Source organism: Plectropomus leopardus, chromosome 1, assembly GCF_008729295.1.
Source record: "Plectropomus leopardus isolate mb chromosome 1, YSFRI_Pleo_2.0, whole genome shotgun sequence".
Taxonomy (NCBI): domain Eukaryota; kingdom Metazoa; phylum Chordata; class Actinopteri; order Perciformes; family Serranidae; genus Plectropomus; species Plectropomus leopardus.
The window spans coordinates 3,128,408-3,144,700 of record NC_056463.1 but is presented as its reverse complement, the minus strand read 5'-3'; the positions used below and the strand labels follow the sequence as shown (position 1 = coordinate 3,144,700).

Below are 16,293 nucleotides of genomic sequence, written 5' to 3'. Positions count from 1 at the left end.
GATTTTCTTTCTAAGTACTGATGAATAAAAAACTGAAAACTACAACGATATCATCAAGTGAGAGTTAGTAAAACTCAAACAACTCAAGGTTAACGCAAGAATAATACTGCCTGAGCAGATAAAGCAAACACGCTGAAGCTCCTCTTAGTGAATAATTCATGAAGGAATTATCAGGTTATTAATGCACAGGCTGTGATCTTCTTCTACTGTTTGAAACATTACACTGTGTGTTTTTAAGCCCTCCATTTGATGATTAAATCACCGCAAATTAGGTGTGAAAAAAGTGGAAATCTCTTCTAAAATATAAGAAGTAAACTTCATGAATAAGCCAGAGAGCAAGAGCTGGATGTTTTTCCAAACACACTGAGCGTCTGAGAGCTACCGAGCCTCTGTCAACAACACTCTTCAAACTTTTCCGTAACGCATCCTCCACCGGAGGAAGCAAACACAAGTATCGGGTAGCGTATTCCTCCTGACTTCCGACAGCTTTGTCTCCATGGCAACTAATCCGCAGGCTGTGGCAGTAAAGAAGTACCTTGTGAACTTCTCAATGAGAACAAGTCACTGTGGACTATGGAGTGGCAGACTGTGAATGTTAATTATATCACAGACCCAGATAGAAACACAACAAATTAGAGCAAAATTTGGCATTTTGTCCTGTACCACTTCCCTCCTGCGTGTGTGTGTGTGCGTGTGTGTGTGTGTACACATGTCTCTGTCTTAAAGTAATCCACAAAGACAACATTTGATCTCCTTTGCCACACTAAAATAACACAAAGCTTATCTAAGTGCATGGACAGATTATTAGACATACGGCCTCTGGACATAAACCTGCAAACCTCCCTGCGTGTTTTTGTGGTAATTTTTTGTCTTTTTGCATCATTCTGTGCATCTTTGTGGTAGGTTTTTTTTTGCGTCTCTTTGTGGTCATTTTTCGTCTCTTTGTGGATATTTTGCATCTCTGGTTGTGCTGTGTCCCTTTACGGTCATTTTCCATCTCTTTGTAGTTGCTCTGCGTCTCCTAGTGTTCATTTTGTGTCTCTTTGCATCATTCTGTGCATCTTTGTGGTTGTTCAGTAGGGGTTTTTTTACGTCTCTTTATGGATATTTTGCATCTCTTTGTGTCTTTTTGGAACCTTTTTGTGGTTGTTTTGTCTCTATGTGGTAGCTTTCAATCTCTTTACAGTCATTTTCCATCTCTTTGTAGTTGTTTTGTGTCTCTTTGTGGTCATTTTCTATCTTCTAGTGGCTGTTTTGCATCTTTTCGTCATCACTCTGCATCTTTGTGGTTGTTTAGTAGTTTTTTGGGGTTTTTTTTTACATCTTTTTGTGTTCTTTTTGTGTCTTGTTGTGGTTGTTCTGTGCATTTTTGTGTTTTTTTTCATCTCTGTGTGGTCGTCTTGCGTCTCTTTACAGTTTTTTGGTGCCTCTTTTTGGTTATATTGCTTCTGTTTGTGGCCCTTATCTGTCTGTTTGTGGTACTTTTGTGCCTCTCTGTGGTTGTTTTGTGGGTTTTTTTAGTTGTTTTGCATCCATTTGGGGTCATTTTCCATCTCCTTGTGGTGGAATCTTTGTTTGTTTTTCTTTTTTGTGGTCATAATGTGCATCTTTGTGGTTGTTTAATGTTTAATGGTTATTTTTCAGTTGTTTTGCAACTTTTTGTAGCTGTTTTGCATCTCTTTCAGTTGTTTGTTGTCCCTTTGTAGTCATTTTGCTTCTGTTTGTTTATGTGTCTCATTGTGGTCGTTTTGTGTGGTTGTTTCGCGACTCTAACTTTTTTTTTGTAGTTATTTTTCAGTTGCTTTGCATCTATTTGTGGTTGTTTTCCGTCTCCTTGTGGTAATTTTGTTTCTATTTTTATGTATGATTGACAGCAAGTAATGTAAACAGTCACTTCAAGCAGATGCTCTGACCCAGAGCGCTAGGCCCGTACAGTAACCCATTAATGACGATGATAAAGAAAGCGTGTATATGAGCTCTTTGTGGTCGTTCAGTGTCTCTTGAAGGTGTTTTGTGTCTCCATGTGGTTGCTTAGCATCTCACTGTGATCATTTGGCATCTCTTTGTGGATATTTTGTGTCTCCTTGTTGTAATTTGCTAACACTCTGTGATTGTTTGGCATCTGTTTGCAGTCATCCCTTTATGGTCATCTACGTATCTTTGTAGTAATTTGATTGGTAACAAGAAATGTACACAGTCATTTTAAACGTATGCTCTGACTCAGGAGACCTTTTGAACACTTGGACCTGCGCCCAGTAGTAACCCACCCGGTCTGTATGATGCGTATGTGAGTGTGAGTGTGTGTAGTTTGTCCAGGATGGAGCAGACCTTACAAAGGGCGCAGTAATCAAGGCAACAAAGCTCTCTATGCGAGAGCTGATTACAGTGCTGGAAGAATTACTGCTAACAGGGGCTAATGGCGTGTGACATTAGCCACTGTGAGCTGATTGGGGATATAATTAGATGAATCATTCTGAAAAGGCATGAAAACAAGATATTCTATTAGAGACAGCGTTCTTGATGCGACCCTGATTTTAAAAAAGAAAATACAGCAAATTAGGAAAATCCAATAATTAGTACTATTGAATGGGAAAAGAGTGGTATTGCTTAAGGTAAAAAGATGCCAGACTTATCACTCTCAGGGGGTTTCCACAATCTGGATTTTCTTACTAATCAGGACAATATGAAGCAGTTCTGAAGGTAAAAGTTCAGCTTACAATTTTTGTTTTCTTCCCCAACAACTTCTGAAAGACAGAAATCCCTTTCTGCATCTGAAATAGTTTGAATTTGGATGTTTTTGTTTTTGATCTACAAACACTAACCCATAAATGTTTGAGTGTGTTCTTTTTTGGCTCAGAGTTGTTGACAAATTAATTAAAAATGAAACAGTTGAAAATGATTGTTCCAAAACTTATTTGGGTGCATCCAAATGTCTTGTGGTTTCTCTCTGCAGCTTGACTTAACGTGTCGACTTTTGTTCGCTTACAACGGCTGGACATGCTCTAAAACAAAACACAACATTCGTGATCCGATGGATGGCAGGAACATTCAGAAATAACAGGACTTTAGGAACAAAAAAGTTTTAAAGAGCACAGCAGGTGGCATCATTAGGAAACGGAAAACTGCGACTACATGGTTTCTTCCTGGTGCAAGTCTTCCAGACAAACGACCGAGAGAAAAAGGGCCCGCAGAGGTCAGGCGACAGATCGAGATCAGAATAAAGGCACAGAGTTCCTTTGATGCAGCAGAAAAACTTGACAAAAGGACAACAAACATTTTATTTCTCAAATGTGGGCTGGAAAGTAGCCATGAAATAAGTGCTGGGAAAAAGTGCCACATGGCAGCAGCCTGGAGACTTCAAATAGCAGATGAAAGGGTCTGAAAGCATGAGGCAAAATGCTTATAATTACCATTATAATAAACAACAAACTGTAGTTTTTAGCTGTTACGTAGCTGTGGGACTGTGGAGCATCACAAGTGATATCATCCTGTGTGTGTGTGTGTGTGTGTGTGTGTGTGTGTGTGTGTGTGAGAGAGAGAGAGAGAGTGTTTTATTTTGTGATAAACAGTACATTCATTACTCTTCTCACTGCCTGTGAGAACCACGAGATACTGGCTCTTAAAAGTTGTTCATCTTTTCAAGAACAACACTTAAACTAAATTCTATTTTTTTAAATTTAAAAAAAACAGCTTTTTTCCACAGGACAATGTTGCAGTAAAGTAAGAGTTATTTAGATTCGATTAACTGTGATTTTTTTTAGATATTTTATTATTATTAATGTCATAATAATAATGATGATGGTGATAATAACAATAATAATGATAATAATTTTTGCCTTAGTTTTTGCTTGTTTTTTTCCTTTATTTCATTTTTTTGCTGTTACTTATTTTTACATAATTGTCTTGTAACTTTACTGATTTGTTGCTAATTTTTGCGTATTTTTTTGTTAATTTACGCATGGCCTTCCTCCCGTTCTATTGAAAGAAATCAAGCCAATATGCTCACGTTTTAAAGGGTCAATTTAACATCGTCTCAGAACATAATCCAGGGAGTGATCATTTTGTCATATTATTATGAAAGTAATTAAATAAGACAAAAATGCAATTCTCTCCAAACTCAGATTAAAACCTGAGAAAACTTGGTGACATCAGTAAACACTCACGTTCAATACAGTCTGCGATAGACTGGAGTGCCAATTTACTTTTCAACAGAAAACATTGTATAATTACTTTAACTGTCAAATTTGGCAGATATCTCCTTTTTTATGACAACATGAAGTTATTCAAATCAGGAGCCTATTCATATTGAGACAACAACATCAAAAGAAGACATATTTGACAGCAAACTTGGAAGAAGAAGCCACTCCTGATTGTTTGGGACAGCTTCCCATTTAAAAAAGTGCACAAGGAGCAGTCCAAATAAAAAACAGAGAAGCTTCACTCCCAGAAAGAAAAACGGGCATGAATGAATCCCATTCAAAGTCTCTGCGGTTACTTGAAGATAGCTGTTCACAGAGGCTCCCCATTGAGTGGGAGAAACACTGCACACTTTTTAAAGAGTTGAAAAAGAAAATCCAGATGAGACAAGCAAACAAAGACACATCTAAGACGCTGGAGCTATAATTTCAGCCACAAACTGTCTCTGTTTAAATGGGATAATAAAAGAAAGAAAGTGGAAAAACAAAAGAAATGAAGCCACTCTACATTTTTCATTATGAGGTATTCTTTGCTGATTGTCAACAACAAATCACAGTTTACTTTGAATTCTGTGTGGCACAGTTCAGGACGTCATGGGACTGAAAAAGTTTCTGAAGGCATTATACTTCACATCTAGCAGACAGATGCTCTTCAGTTTGAAGTCATGAAAATTGATTTTCACTCTGAGGCAATAGCATGATCCGCGTCCAGGGAGCCAGCCTCTATAAAGTTAGGCTAAATCTATTAAGATCAGCAAAGACCGGCAACGAACGGCTGCCAAGAAACGAATGCAAATAGGATTCTTACTCTGAGATGTTTCAATCTCAGGGAGAACTCAGTGAAAACATAATCATACCAAGACACAGGAGCCCTTTTTCCACAGAGATCACACTATAGAGCCGCTTCAAAGTCCCATCTTTACACCAACTGAGCATTTCTGACCAGAACCAAACAACAGCGGCATCTCTCTGTTCAGTGTGGGATTTTAAATAGCATGCTGGCATTGTGGAATCAAATAGGCATGACGGGCATGAAGTTCAACACAACAGTGTCGACCTCTTAGTGTGATATATATCATACGCATCAGCAGTGCTTTATAAACAATAACAATTACATAACATGGCAATAAAGCAGCGTTTCCACCAAAACCTTTCACAGTTGTACCTTTGAAACCAAAAGTGACATCTACAGACAAGTATCCAAACCTAGAGCTGAGCAATATGGTTTTAAAATAATTTTTACAATATTCTTAGGCTATATCGCGATACACAAAATATATCTTAATATATTGATATCTCCTCTAAACGACTGTTAACTGCTAAAATACAAAATTATTGTTAAAGTTACAGTTATAAATAAAAGTAAAAGTAGCTACTGCCATAAAATAAAGTTACAGAAAACTAGTTATAATAAAGTTTAATAAAATACTGTTAAAATGTTAAGTATAAAGTAAGATAAAAACTAATAATAGAATAGAAGTCTTTATTAATTAGTACTATAGTAAAGTTAGACCAAGTATTGTCATAATTAGCTAAATCCAAGCAGAACCCATGTTGCTTTTATTTTGAAGGACAAAACTCGTGACTAAATAGTCGCAACTACCTGCTTTTTCAACAAGAAATTGGAAAAAAAAAAAACACATGAAAATGACCCAAGAAAAGTGCTTTAAAAACTGTAATAAGTAAAAAAAAATTAAAAAATAAAATTATTACCATTGTATTTATAGCTTTTTGGACATTTTTTCCTGCCCTTTTTTTTTCTAATAGTGAACTTTTATACTATATTTTCAATAAGCAACATAAATGAACATTTCATGTCCAAAGCGCGTCACAACGTGATATTCCCACCTAGAACAGGCAGCGTTAAAGGAGCTAGGAGAGAAAGATAACTTTGACCGAACAAAGACAACCATACAGGAAATATTATATAAATATATATGTACTTTGTGGGATGCCTGAATGTCTGCAGAATTCCCCATGCAGTGCAAAATTACATGTCATGTAAGATTAGTTGCACCACCAAGAAGGATAAGAAGAACCAGCTATATACAGAATGTAAATACTTGCTGCTATTTTTATCCCCCACAGAGAGAACTGAGGCGTCCAAACTAGAAGTTAAATACAACATAAAGCCGAGTCTGTCAGCCAGGAGCAGTAAATTATGGTGGGCAGACTGAGATATAGGGTATGAGGAGGCGAGGAAACGTCAAGAAATGCAGTGAGGGAAGAAAAAAAAACTCTGCCGTGTTGTTTTTTTTTTTGTTTTTTCTGTGTTAAACTGGGCGTGAGAGCGGGAGTCAGCAGCAGTGAAAGAGTGTGGTTATGGCTCGTGGTTTTCACTCGCTACTAACATCTCAGCAGAGCTCTCAGCGAGGAGGAACAGAGGGGACAAAATAGACCCTTCAAAATGTAAGAGGCCACGCTGGTGCCTCACATCCGGAGAGGACAGGCGGAAAAATAAAACAACCACCATGTGGAACATCAAGTATGTGCAGTTAAGTGCAAATTATTGTCGCTGTCAAGCACAGTCTGTTTTTATTTCCCCTTTGTCATTGTTGAAGCGCAGCCTTAAATGAAAACGTCTCCTATGTGACTCATATGGAAAAAGCACATTTCACTTAAATATACAATGTTTCGACATTTAAAAGCATACAAGTAGACAAGAACATGTTTTTTCTATCTTTTAAATTGAGGGATTGCACTTCATCACATATATAACACCCATAAAAACCACACACGTCTTTTCTTACTCTTAAGTTTTTGTACGGTTTTAAAAACAAGATTTAAAATGTTAATTAACGAGACGAAACAAACCAAATATAACACTGAATATAACAGGAAATTAGCAATACGTTATACAGCATCCACTTTAAGTCATTTATGATGTGATTTATGGCATTTGTTGTGTGCTTTTTCACTATTTTAGCTTTTATTTTATTTCTATTTATAGGTTTTAACCTGTGTGTTTCTACTTTAACTGTTTTTTTAGTGTATCTGTTAATTGGTCTTATTTATTTATTTTTGGTTTTACTCGTGTCCTTCTTCATCAGTCTATTTGTCTTATTTTATTTTATTTTTAGTTATTTTATTCATTTTATTTCATATTTATTGTCTTCGTTTAATTGTCTACTTTTAGTATAGCTATTTTATTTAATTTTAACATTTTTTGACTGTTCTGACTCACATGTCTTTGGGCCTTTATTGGTTTATTCTTCATCTTAATCATGATTTTATTAGTTTTTAGTTTTTTTTAATGGATTAGACACTTAGACCGTTGACAGCTTTGTTTTGTGCCTCATGAGTATTATGTGAAGAAGGGGACACAAGGCAAATTCACAATGTTTTTTTTCGGATAAATATGCAGAATCAAATCAAATAGAAAAATACACTAATACATATTTTTAATATTATATTCCATTTCTGCCTAAAGCCGCTCCTAAATCCTCCAAGTTTCTTTACGAATTTAGTGTTACACAGGTGAGTGATTAATATCCAAACATTCATTTGGGGGGTGAAGCGTCCTGTAAATTTTAACAGGCTGATATGAAATGTGTATCCTCTCATGTAACTCAGTACAATAAAGCAGATATGTGTATTTCCCAGAATCTCAGTCTACTGCTTCAGGATTTTACTTTTGTTATTTTGTGAACAGCATCATTAAGGAAACTAATATCCATATTTTAAAGGATGTGGAGAATTTTGCCACAGGTGACTTAATTTTTGTGTTTGGAAATAGTTTACTAGGATTTGTTTTAAACTGTTGTTGCATGCATCCTGCATCTACGTGCTGTGTGTATTATTACTCTCCTTCAGTACTTTGGTTGTCCTCACAAAAATTGATCTCATGTTGCATTTTCATTGTTGAATCCAGACGTTATTTCTCGCTGCCTCATTTGACCCTGCAGAGTCATTCATTTTTAATCTCCTGGTATCTTATCTAATATTGTGCCTGCTGGCTCAATAATTAATTTATACCTGGCCTTATAATACTTTGTAGTATCTCTTATCTGCTGCTGTACCTATAATTGATGGTCTGCAGGGTCACATTTCTTTGAGGTTTATTTTTTTGCACCATCTCCCACTGTCCATCCCATATTGTACAAAATCTAAACCCGGGACATCCATCCTGTTTCACCTTATGTTACCTTACCTCTGATTCTCCTCAAGATATTATGTATTTTTTTTTATTTTAAATTCCTTCTACCAGAGCTTCAGAATCACAAACTTAAGAAACACCTTGCATATGTAAGATATATTCAACATAACATATATTCCTCTCTGTGCCTTTCTTCTCCTGGCAGGACTGAAGAAAAGAAAAGTGGGCTACGAGAACATGAGGCTGAAAACTGCCGGCATAAAATATAGCGAGGGAACAAAGGGAGTGAGGACCGGCTGAAATCTGGCAACAAAAAAATAAAAATGTACTGAAGGAACACAGAACTGAGGGAAAATTGGGTGAGTGAATTTAGAGCGAAGCAAGCACACACACACACACACACACACACACGCACGCACGCTACAATGCAGCCTTGTTATATCCACCTTCAGTGGAGCCACTGTTCGGGGCAATTATCCAGAGAGTCGCCACACCTAGACAAGCCCACATGGCAGCCACAGAGCAGGACAAACAACCCCAGCTGTGACGATTAAAGAAAACACTCGACACCTTCTCTCCCGCACATATTTTCACTGCTTCCTTCATAATAGCTAGATGCCATGCACCCAACACAGATTGAAAGCTGTGTATCGGCAGCAGCTTTGGTCTCGGCCGGTGATTGCAGGCTAAGTGTAAACAGCGGGCAGCTGCCAGAGTCATCAGTTCAGCCATGCTGGAGCTGATGACATGTGGGAGGACACGTGAAAAGGAAGCTGCCTCTTTCTCTTCACTGTCTCCGTCTGCACATCCTGAAATGTGTCAAAGCAGTCTGACTGTCACAGCGAGTGGGAAAGTGCGGGAGATTTCATGAGCAGTCGTCACCAGGTTATATATAGAACATGAGTTTATTTATGAAGGGAAAATGTGCCCTTCAGTCGCACTGTTGGATTCATCAATCAGGAGCTATTCAGCCGAGTAATTGACTTCTTTACTAAAGTTTTCCAGTCAATCTACCATTTGATTTCCACATTTCACAAGCTTCAAGCAACAGTTACTTCCATTACTGATCAATCAATATTGATGATCAATTCATTCATTTTGACAACAATCAATGAGAAAAGCAAACACAAGTAGCGATGCACCAATCCTCTTGATCAGGGAACCAAGCAACCTTTTCCTCGGAGCCCCAAACCGCTCATAAGCCTCTCTCCAGTGGCTCCATTTGGCTTTGCCAAAAAATTGATGAATACAAGGTTTTGTTTTTTTTTATAAGATGATGTTTTTGGATTTTTGCCTTTATCTGATAGGACAGCATTAGTGTGAAATGGGGAAGAGGAGATGACGTAGCAAAAGGCCACAGCTGCAAACATTTACATTTTTATTATCATTGTTAGTCTAAAGTTATTTTTACATCCAGCAAACGTCCATCCAGCAGTGATACTCAATTTATGGCCCCTGGACTAAATTTTATCCTGCAATATGGGGTCCAGGTGGCCCTCCGTCTAGAAATAGAAATAAAGTATCTAACACTGGGAAAAAACAGGCTAAATAATGTGCCTAAATGCATAAAAAGCTTCAACAGAGAGCATGCTAATAAAAAATAAATAAAAAGTGCCATTGGAGGATCTTCAGCTAACCTGTGTGGGACTGCTGAGACTGGATTTGTAATGTTTATTAATTTCATCTGATAAATATTATTTTGGTTTTTCAGTTCTTATTGCCGCTCTGTGTACACAAGGATCATTTTCGCAGTGTTAATATATGAATGCAGATTTTCTTTTTTTCTGATTTCAGTAGGGCCGTTCTCATCTAAACATGGCCTCAGGCACAAACTAGGTTTAGAAAAAATGTTATTGTTTGGCTTAAAATAATTTGTTTTTGTAACTAACATTACGTTTGTCACATGACTGATGTCACAGAAGTCAAACCTCACTTCATCGCGTAACATATGTCGATTGTTTTTAAAAGAAGTCACCGTTGACTGTGGGACAGGAACACTGGTCTCATGGGTGAAAGTCCTTTGCTTGTTTGACCAATTCACCATCACTCCTGCCAGTCCTACAGTGTCTTCTTCTGTCTTTATACATCACACAGACATTATCGTGTTTTGTACTAAGTCAACTCACTTCATCCTGGAATAATTACTATGGACAGTAGAGCGCCGTACGTAAGTTTGGGTCATAGTTACCTGGTGGCAGTCAACCTATGTGGCCGTTTTTTCACTGAGAGCAAGCTGAGTTTTTTTTAATCAATGTCATGATAAAATGTACTGATTCTGATACAACTTACACTAATTGTACTGAATTTGTAATGCTCACAGCAACCCCTGAGGCTTAATATTGTCTCATTTGTTTATGAGTTCACATGCATAGTTCACATAAAGTCCGATTGGTGCATCTCCAATTACAAGTCACTGCACCCCGTTCAGTTAATTATGAGAAGAAATGAGAAACAGCAAGCCCTCATATTTAAGAGGCTCTAACCAGCTTCATAATTGCTTTATAAAACTGACTCATTGATCATTAAGTAAGTTATAGTTTCAGTGCCATTTTACTTTGATTCCTTATTTGAGCTTTTTTCTTTTCTTTTTTTGTTCCCTGTGGACGTTTCAACTAGCTTTTTTAAAGATAATTTTCTAAATTTAATAAATTCTTGCAGTTTGTGGAACATTTGTTACCAAGGTGCTTATTTTTTCCCATGTTTTTGACGGTTGATATACTTGCGTGAGGTGTCTGAAAGCAGCACGAGAATAGTGATGTCGCTCCGGGTCTCAAAGGGTTAAACGGTTTTAACAAACACAGAACATGCTTGTTGTATTGGACTGCATTAGTCTAAAACAGGCGTGCAGGTGCATATTATCATATTTCTGTTTGAATTCCCGGTAAAAAAAAGAGGGAGCTGTGATGTCTGAAACTACCCAGCAGCTCCTACAGGAAGCGTGTTAACTTTTAATATTCATATGTTTTTAAAAGGAGAGCGCAGTAGCTCCGTTTTTATAGCCGAGAAAAAGTTAAAACGAAAATGTCTCGTAGATGCATTGCATTCTGGTCTATTGTGGTTTCCGTCACCACACATCAAACGGCATCTCTCACTTTATGCCAAAACATGTCTCCATGTATGACTGTAGAGAATCTGCACGGACTTTAGACTCTGTAATAACAATAATAAAAAACGACATCTCTTTGATACTGAGGGACTGATGCTAAACCTGTCAGTTAGCGTTGATGTTTGTGGGAGATTTTCCCGCTTTTAAATCCCGCTGATGTAACAATAAGGAAAAACACACCACAAACCAGCAGCACTGGGAGCTGTAATACAAAATAACCTCCTGCTTTAACTGTTTGTAAGGCAGATTTCCGCTTTAATAGAGCCTCTCTGCCTTCATTAAAGTGCAGATGAATTTTTAATGTGACCCTGCCACATGTAATATGGAGCAGCTTCATCTGGGAGAATTTAAGACCTCTGCTCACCTAACATAAGGGCACATTGTACGGCAGCGAATTCCTCTGCACTTTGCCAGCCAGCTTTGAGAAGTCAGTGAGGCCTTAAGTTCCTGTAACCCCTCCAGAGAAAAGGAAAAAAACTGATGGGAGGGAGCAGCTTGAGGAATGGTTGGTATTCTGAAATGTTGTTCTTCTCCACAAGTTTATTTCTGTCTTTCATCGAGGTCCGGACAAACATTCCCTCCCGGCCAATCAGAGCGCTTCATTCTCCCACATCACATTTCCACCATCAAAACAACCGATTTTATCGACTAACAAGTGGAATAAACAGTGCAAAAAAAAAAAAAGTGTCTTTTATCAGCAAATGATATAATGAGTGAGCTCAAGTGTGATTAATGTAATCCCACCCTTAAGTAAACAACATTCATTAACCAATTCACGCAAGATAAATGGAACCAGGATATAGTTTATCCTTTCTAATTAGACAAACTCGGGCGGCAAAAGCTTCCCATTTATCACAGTTAAATCTCTAAAACAAGGTCACTGACATCTGTGTTGGAGCTGGAATACAGAATTAAAGAGCTGGAGGATGATGTAGAGGAGAGGAGAGGTCAGGAGGAAGAGTTAAGTGATGCAGCTCATTTGAATAGCAGAAGAGAAATGTTAAAAATGACTTACCACACACTTATCTCACTCTACACTCTCTCCAGGCTGTCCCTCGTCTTCCCTCAGTGTACGACAAAACTTCCCAAGTTGTTCCTCTCCACACACTCCCTCTCTCTCTCTCTCTCTCACTCAGCATGGATGCACATGTGACTGTCACCGACCCGCCAAAACAGCCAGAGGTCGACATCTAGTGGTGAGTCGAGCTTAAGCTCCTGCTCAAATATAATCATCCTTCTGTAGAGCTGTTGGCCCACTGACAATATCCAAAAGTAATTTATAGGCTAATTTGCTCTGATTCATTCGGCGATTTAAAAACAGCATCCGATGAATACAAATAGCTGCTTATAATAAACACAAATGGCCCTCCGCAGACAGTTTGCAGGTTCGCACGCAAATTATTTTTCATTAACAAAAGTAATATTTTCATCACACGGTGGTGACAGCTTATTTTCACAGCTCACTATATTAAAGAGGGTTTTAAATTCTGCTTTTGAGACGAGGAGTCAGATTTAATGTGAATTATGAGGATTCAAACAGGACCTGCGATGTGGCCTGTGGCTCGTGATACATTTTTAGCACATCGGTGTTTGGACGCGTTCCTGAGTTTGGACTGGAAGACAGCCATGTCCTCTTGGCACCGGTTTGCAAACATCTTTTATTGGATGATTGTCAGTGTTTTTATCACATTTGTGTTTGTGCTGGCAGACCCTTGTTTTCTTTACTTTTTCACAATGTTTGTTGTGTTTGAGGATGCAGCGCTAAAAGAAAAAAAGGTCGCCAAAGCTTCACGGGGAGGTCGTCAGGCTTTCCTGATTTTAAGATGTACACAATGAAACTTACACTGCCTCTACATCCGTGACGGCGCTGAGGAATTCTGTTTTTTGGTTGTCCGTCCGTCTGTCCATCCATCTGTCCCGTTATCCAGGAGGCGATATTTCAGGGAGGCCTTGAGGGAATTTTTTCAAATTTGGCACAAATGTCCGCTTGGACTGAATAATGAAGTGATTAGAACTGAAATCTTGTTTTGAAAATATACATTAGGCCTACAGTATATTTCTGTCATTTTTTCCACATTTTCTTTATTTATTGCATTCATTTATTTATTTATTTTTGTAGGGAAACTAAATGAAATTGATATTTTTAAAGTTTACATTATCATTCCAATAAATACATATATATATATATATATATATATATATATATATATATATATATATATATATATGCACACACACACACACACACACACACATATATATATATAGCAGGGTCCTCTGCTAAAATAAATTTGAGCATCAAACACTGATTTTCCTGCATTCTTTTCCTGCAATTTTTACTGCACCAATTTGTGCCTTTTGCCTTTATTTTCTTAAAATAATTTTTATGCTTGTAATTTGTGCCTATTTTAAAAAATAAAAGTCCCCTGCTTGTAAATTATATATTTTGTATTGTTCTAAATGAAATATATTTAAAGTTTAATGTTGAAAAATTATTTAGTATGTATACACTACTTCAAAAAACTGAGCACTTAACACTTTCCTGCATTCTTGTAATTTTTTATGCACCAGTTTGTACCTTTTGCCTTTAACTTTGTCAAATTAAAAATCCTCAACTAATATACATGTTCTAAATATTGAGGGGGAGGTGTCTGCACCAATGATAAAGACAGAGACTCATTCAAAAAGTTACCAAAAATGAGGGAAAAATGCATCTCTGATGCAAAATTCACAGGAAATAATATGCTCAAAAATCATCTATATTACTCTGTTTACACAAACTTCCTGCGGTTAAAGAGTTCACTATTTGGGTTAATTGTACAGTTATTGTTATGTTTTGAAGGGTTGAAAAGTGAAAATGTTGACCTGCTGGTGGTGCTAAAGGTAATTTTGGGGATCACCGGTGTCGGTAGGATTTATGCTCTTGGGAACATGAATGTCTGAACCGAAATTTCTCATCAATCCATCCAGTAGTTTTTAAGATATTTCATTCTGAACCAACAGACAGACCTAAAACATGCCTCTAGTGCGGCTTAAATATTTAACTGTTTTCACTGTTTAAACAAAGACAGAGGTGAGTAAATGAGAAATGGTTTGCTCACTAGCACACAGGCAGTGCGACATGGCTGCTGCTGCTGCTGCTTTTAGCTCCGAAAAACAGGAATAAATTGGAGATTGGTTTCAAATATTGACCAGCAGAGATGCTTTTGATTCTCTACTTTTTACGGTATAGTCTAAAACCAAGTTTATATTGAACCTGCCATTACAACAATCGATTTTATTTGATTCCAAATCAAAAAAACAGAATCCGCACATTGGCATTGCTGTCATGGATATTTAATTGAATCTACCATCGAGGTGACGGTTTGAGCTTCACACTCCTCATCATCGTTGGTCTGATGAAGAGTGTGAAGCTTGAAACGTCACCTCGACAAAATATATAACTGAATATACGTAGAGAATAAACTGAACACACAACACTTTTCTCAAATTATTAAAAAAAAATCAAGTTTGTTGTTGTTAGCTGCAGCTGGTAAAGGTCGGGCTAATTTCAGTAACTTTATTTACTGCAGGGTGGCTTTATCGATAATAGCACATCATAATGTATTAATTGGCTTATATTTTGTTGTAATAATTTGAAATTGCAAAGTAAAGCTGTAAAATAACTCAAAAATTACAATATTCAATAGTACAATATTTCCCTTTGCAATGTAGTTAAGTTAAAGTATTAAGTAACAGCATTTTAAATGCGCACAGGTTTAGAGTAAAATGACTGATTTGTACATTTGTGATATGTAAATTTAGGGTTTTATTTTTGTTTGCTCTTTTTAGCCCCACTGCAAACTATTGTCTGTATTATTTGTCTATATTTTATTTATTGCACTTTGTGAGCACTTTTTAATTTTTTTTAGATAAATGTTACACAAATAAAGTGGTTTTATTATTATTATTATTATTATTTATTATTATTATTATTTATTATTATTATTATATGATAATAATGATAATAATAATAGTTATATTATTATTATTGTTGTTGTTATATAATATTTATTATTATAAAAGCACTTATTTACTTTTCAACACTCAGTTGCAAAAGGTTGATTCTGTTTCGTTTTATTTTATTTTATTTTATTTTATTTTATTTTATTTTATTTTATTTTATTTTATTTTATTTTATTTTGTTTCCTTTTCTTTTTTTACCTTACAAGGCTGATTGAGCTGCATATGAGCATGTGAAAGAAAATAAAGGGTAAACTATTCCACAAAATGCTAAAAAAGAAGAAAAACCAGGAGCTTGAGTGTGATTTCCAAAGAAGTTTATTTCCTAAATCCTCCTTAATGCAGCAAACATTTTCGTAGATGAGACCACAAAAACCGAGACTTAAGCATCGACCTTCAAGCCTCTAAAACCTTAACAAACCTGTCATTCTGGCAAAATTACCAACAACTGCAAACAGAGAGGAGATTACATAGTTAAAGTATTTTAACCGCACTGATGTCAGCCTTTGTTTACTTTTGCCTTCAGGGTGGAAACTGTTTACTAAAGGAGGTTTTACACATGGAAAAATATAAAACTCTTTAAAATCATTCAAGAAATAATCAGTGCCCGGTATTTATTGCTGTTGGCGGCTGTGAGATATTATAAAACAGAGCTACACGGTTGGTGATAGAGTTAAGAGACGGTGTCATTATGCTGCTGAAGCCCGAGGGCTGAAGAATCGTTTTTTAACACATGCACACACGCTGAAAGGTGAGCGAGGCAATTACTGCAAACGTAATGGTGTCTTAAATTAAATTGTCCCCATATTATTGCAAATAAGAGTCATGTTCAAGTAGCTGTAACTGGAGGGCAAGAAGGAGAAGTGACAGGAACAGGTGCCTCAGTACAGTTA

The 16,293-nt window shown here is 36.7% G+C and overlaps 1 protein-coding gene across 1 annotated transcript in view; it reads right to left on the bottom strand.

Annotated features, from left to right (window-relative positions):
* The window catches only part of tspan4a (tetraspanin 4a), a 202,129-nt gene extending 189,617 nt beyond the window's left edge, over positions 1-12,512 (bottom strand). Inside the window, exon 1 of the mRNA XM_042490493.1 lies at positions 12,414-12,512. The gene's annotated coding sequence lies outside the window, so the exon portion shown is untranslated. The remainder of the gene's footprint in view (positions 1-12,413) is intronic.
* Between the last annotated feature and the right edge of the window lie 3,781 nt (positions 12,513-16,293).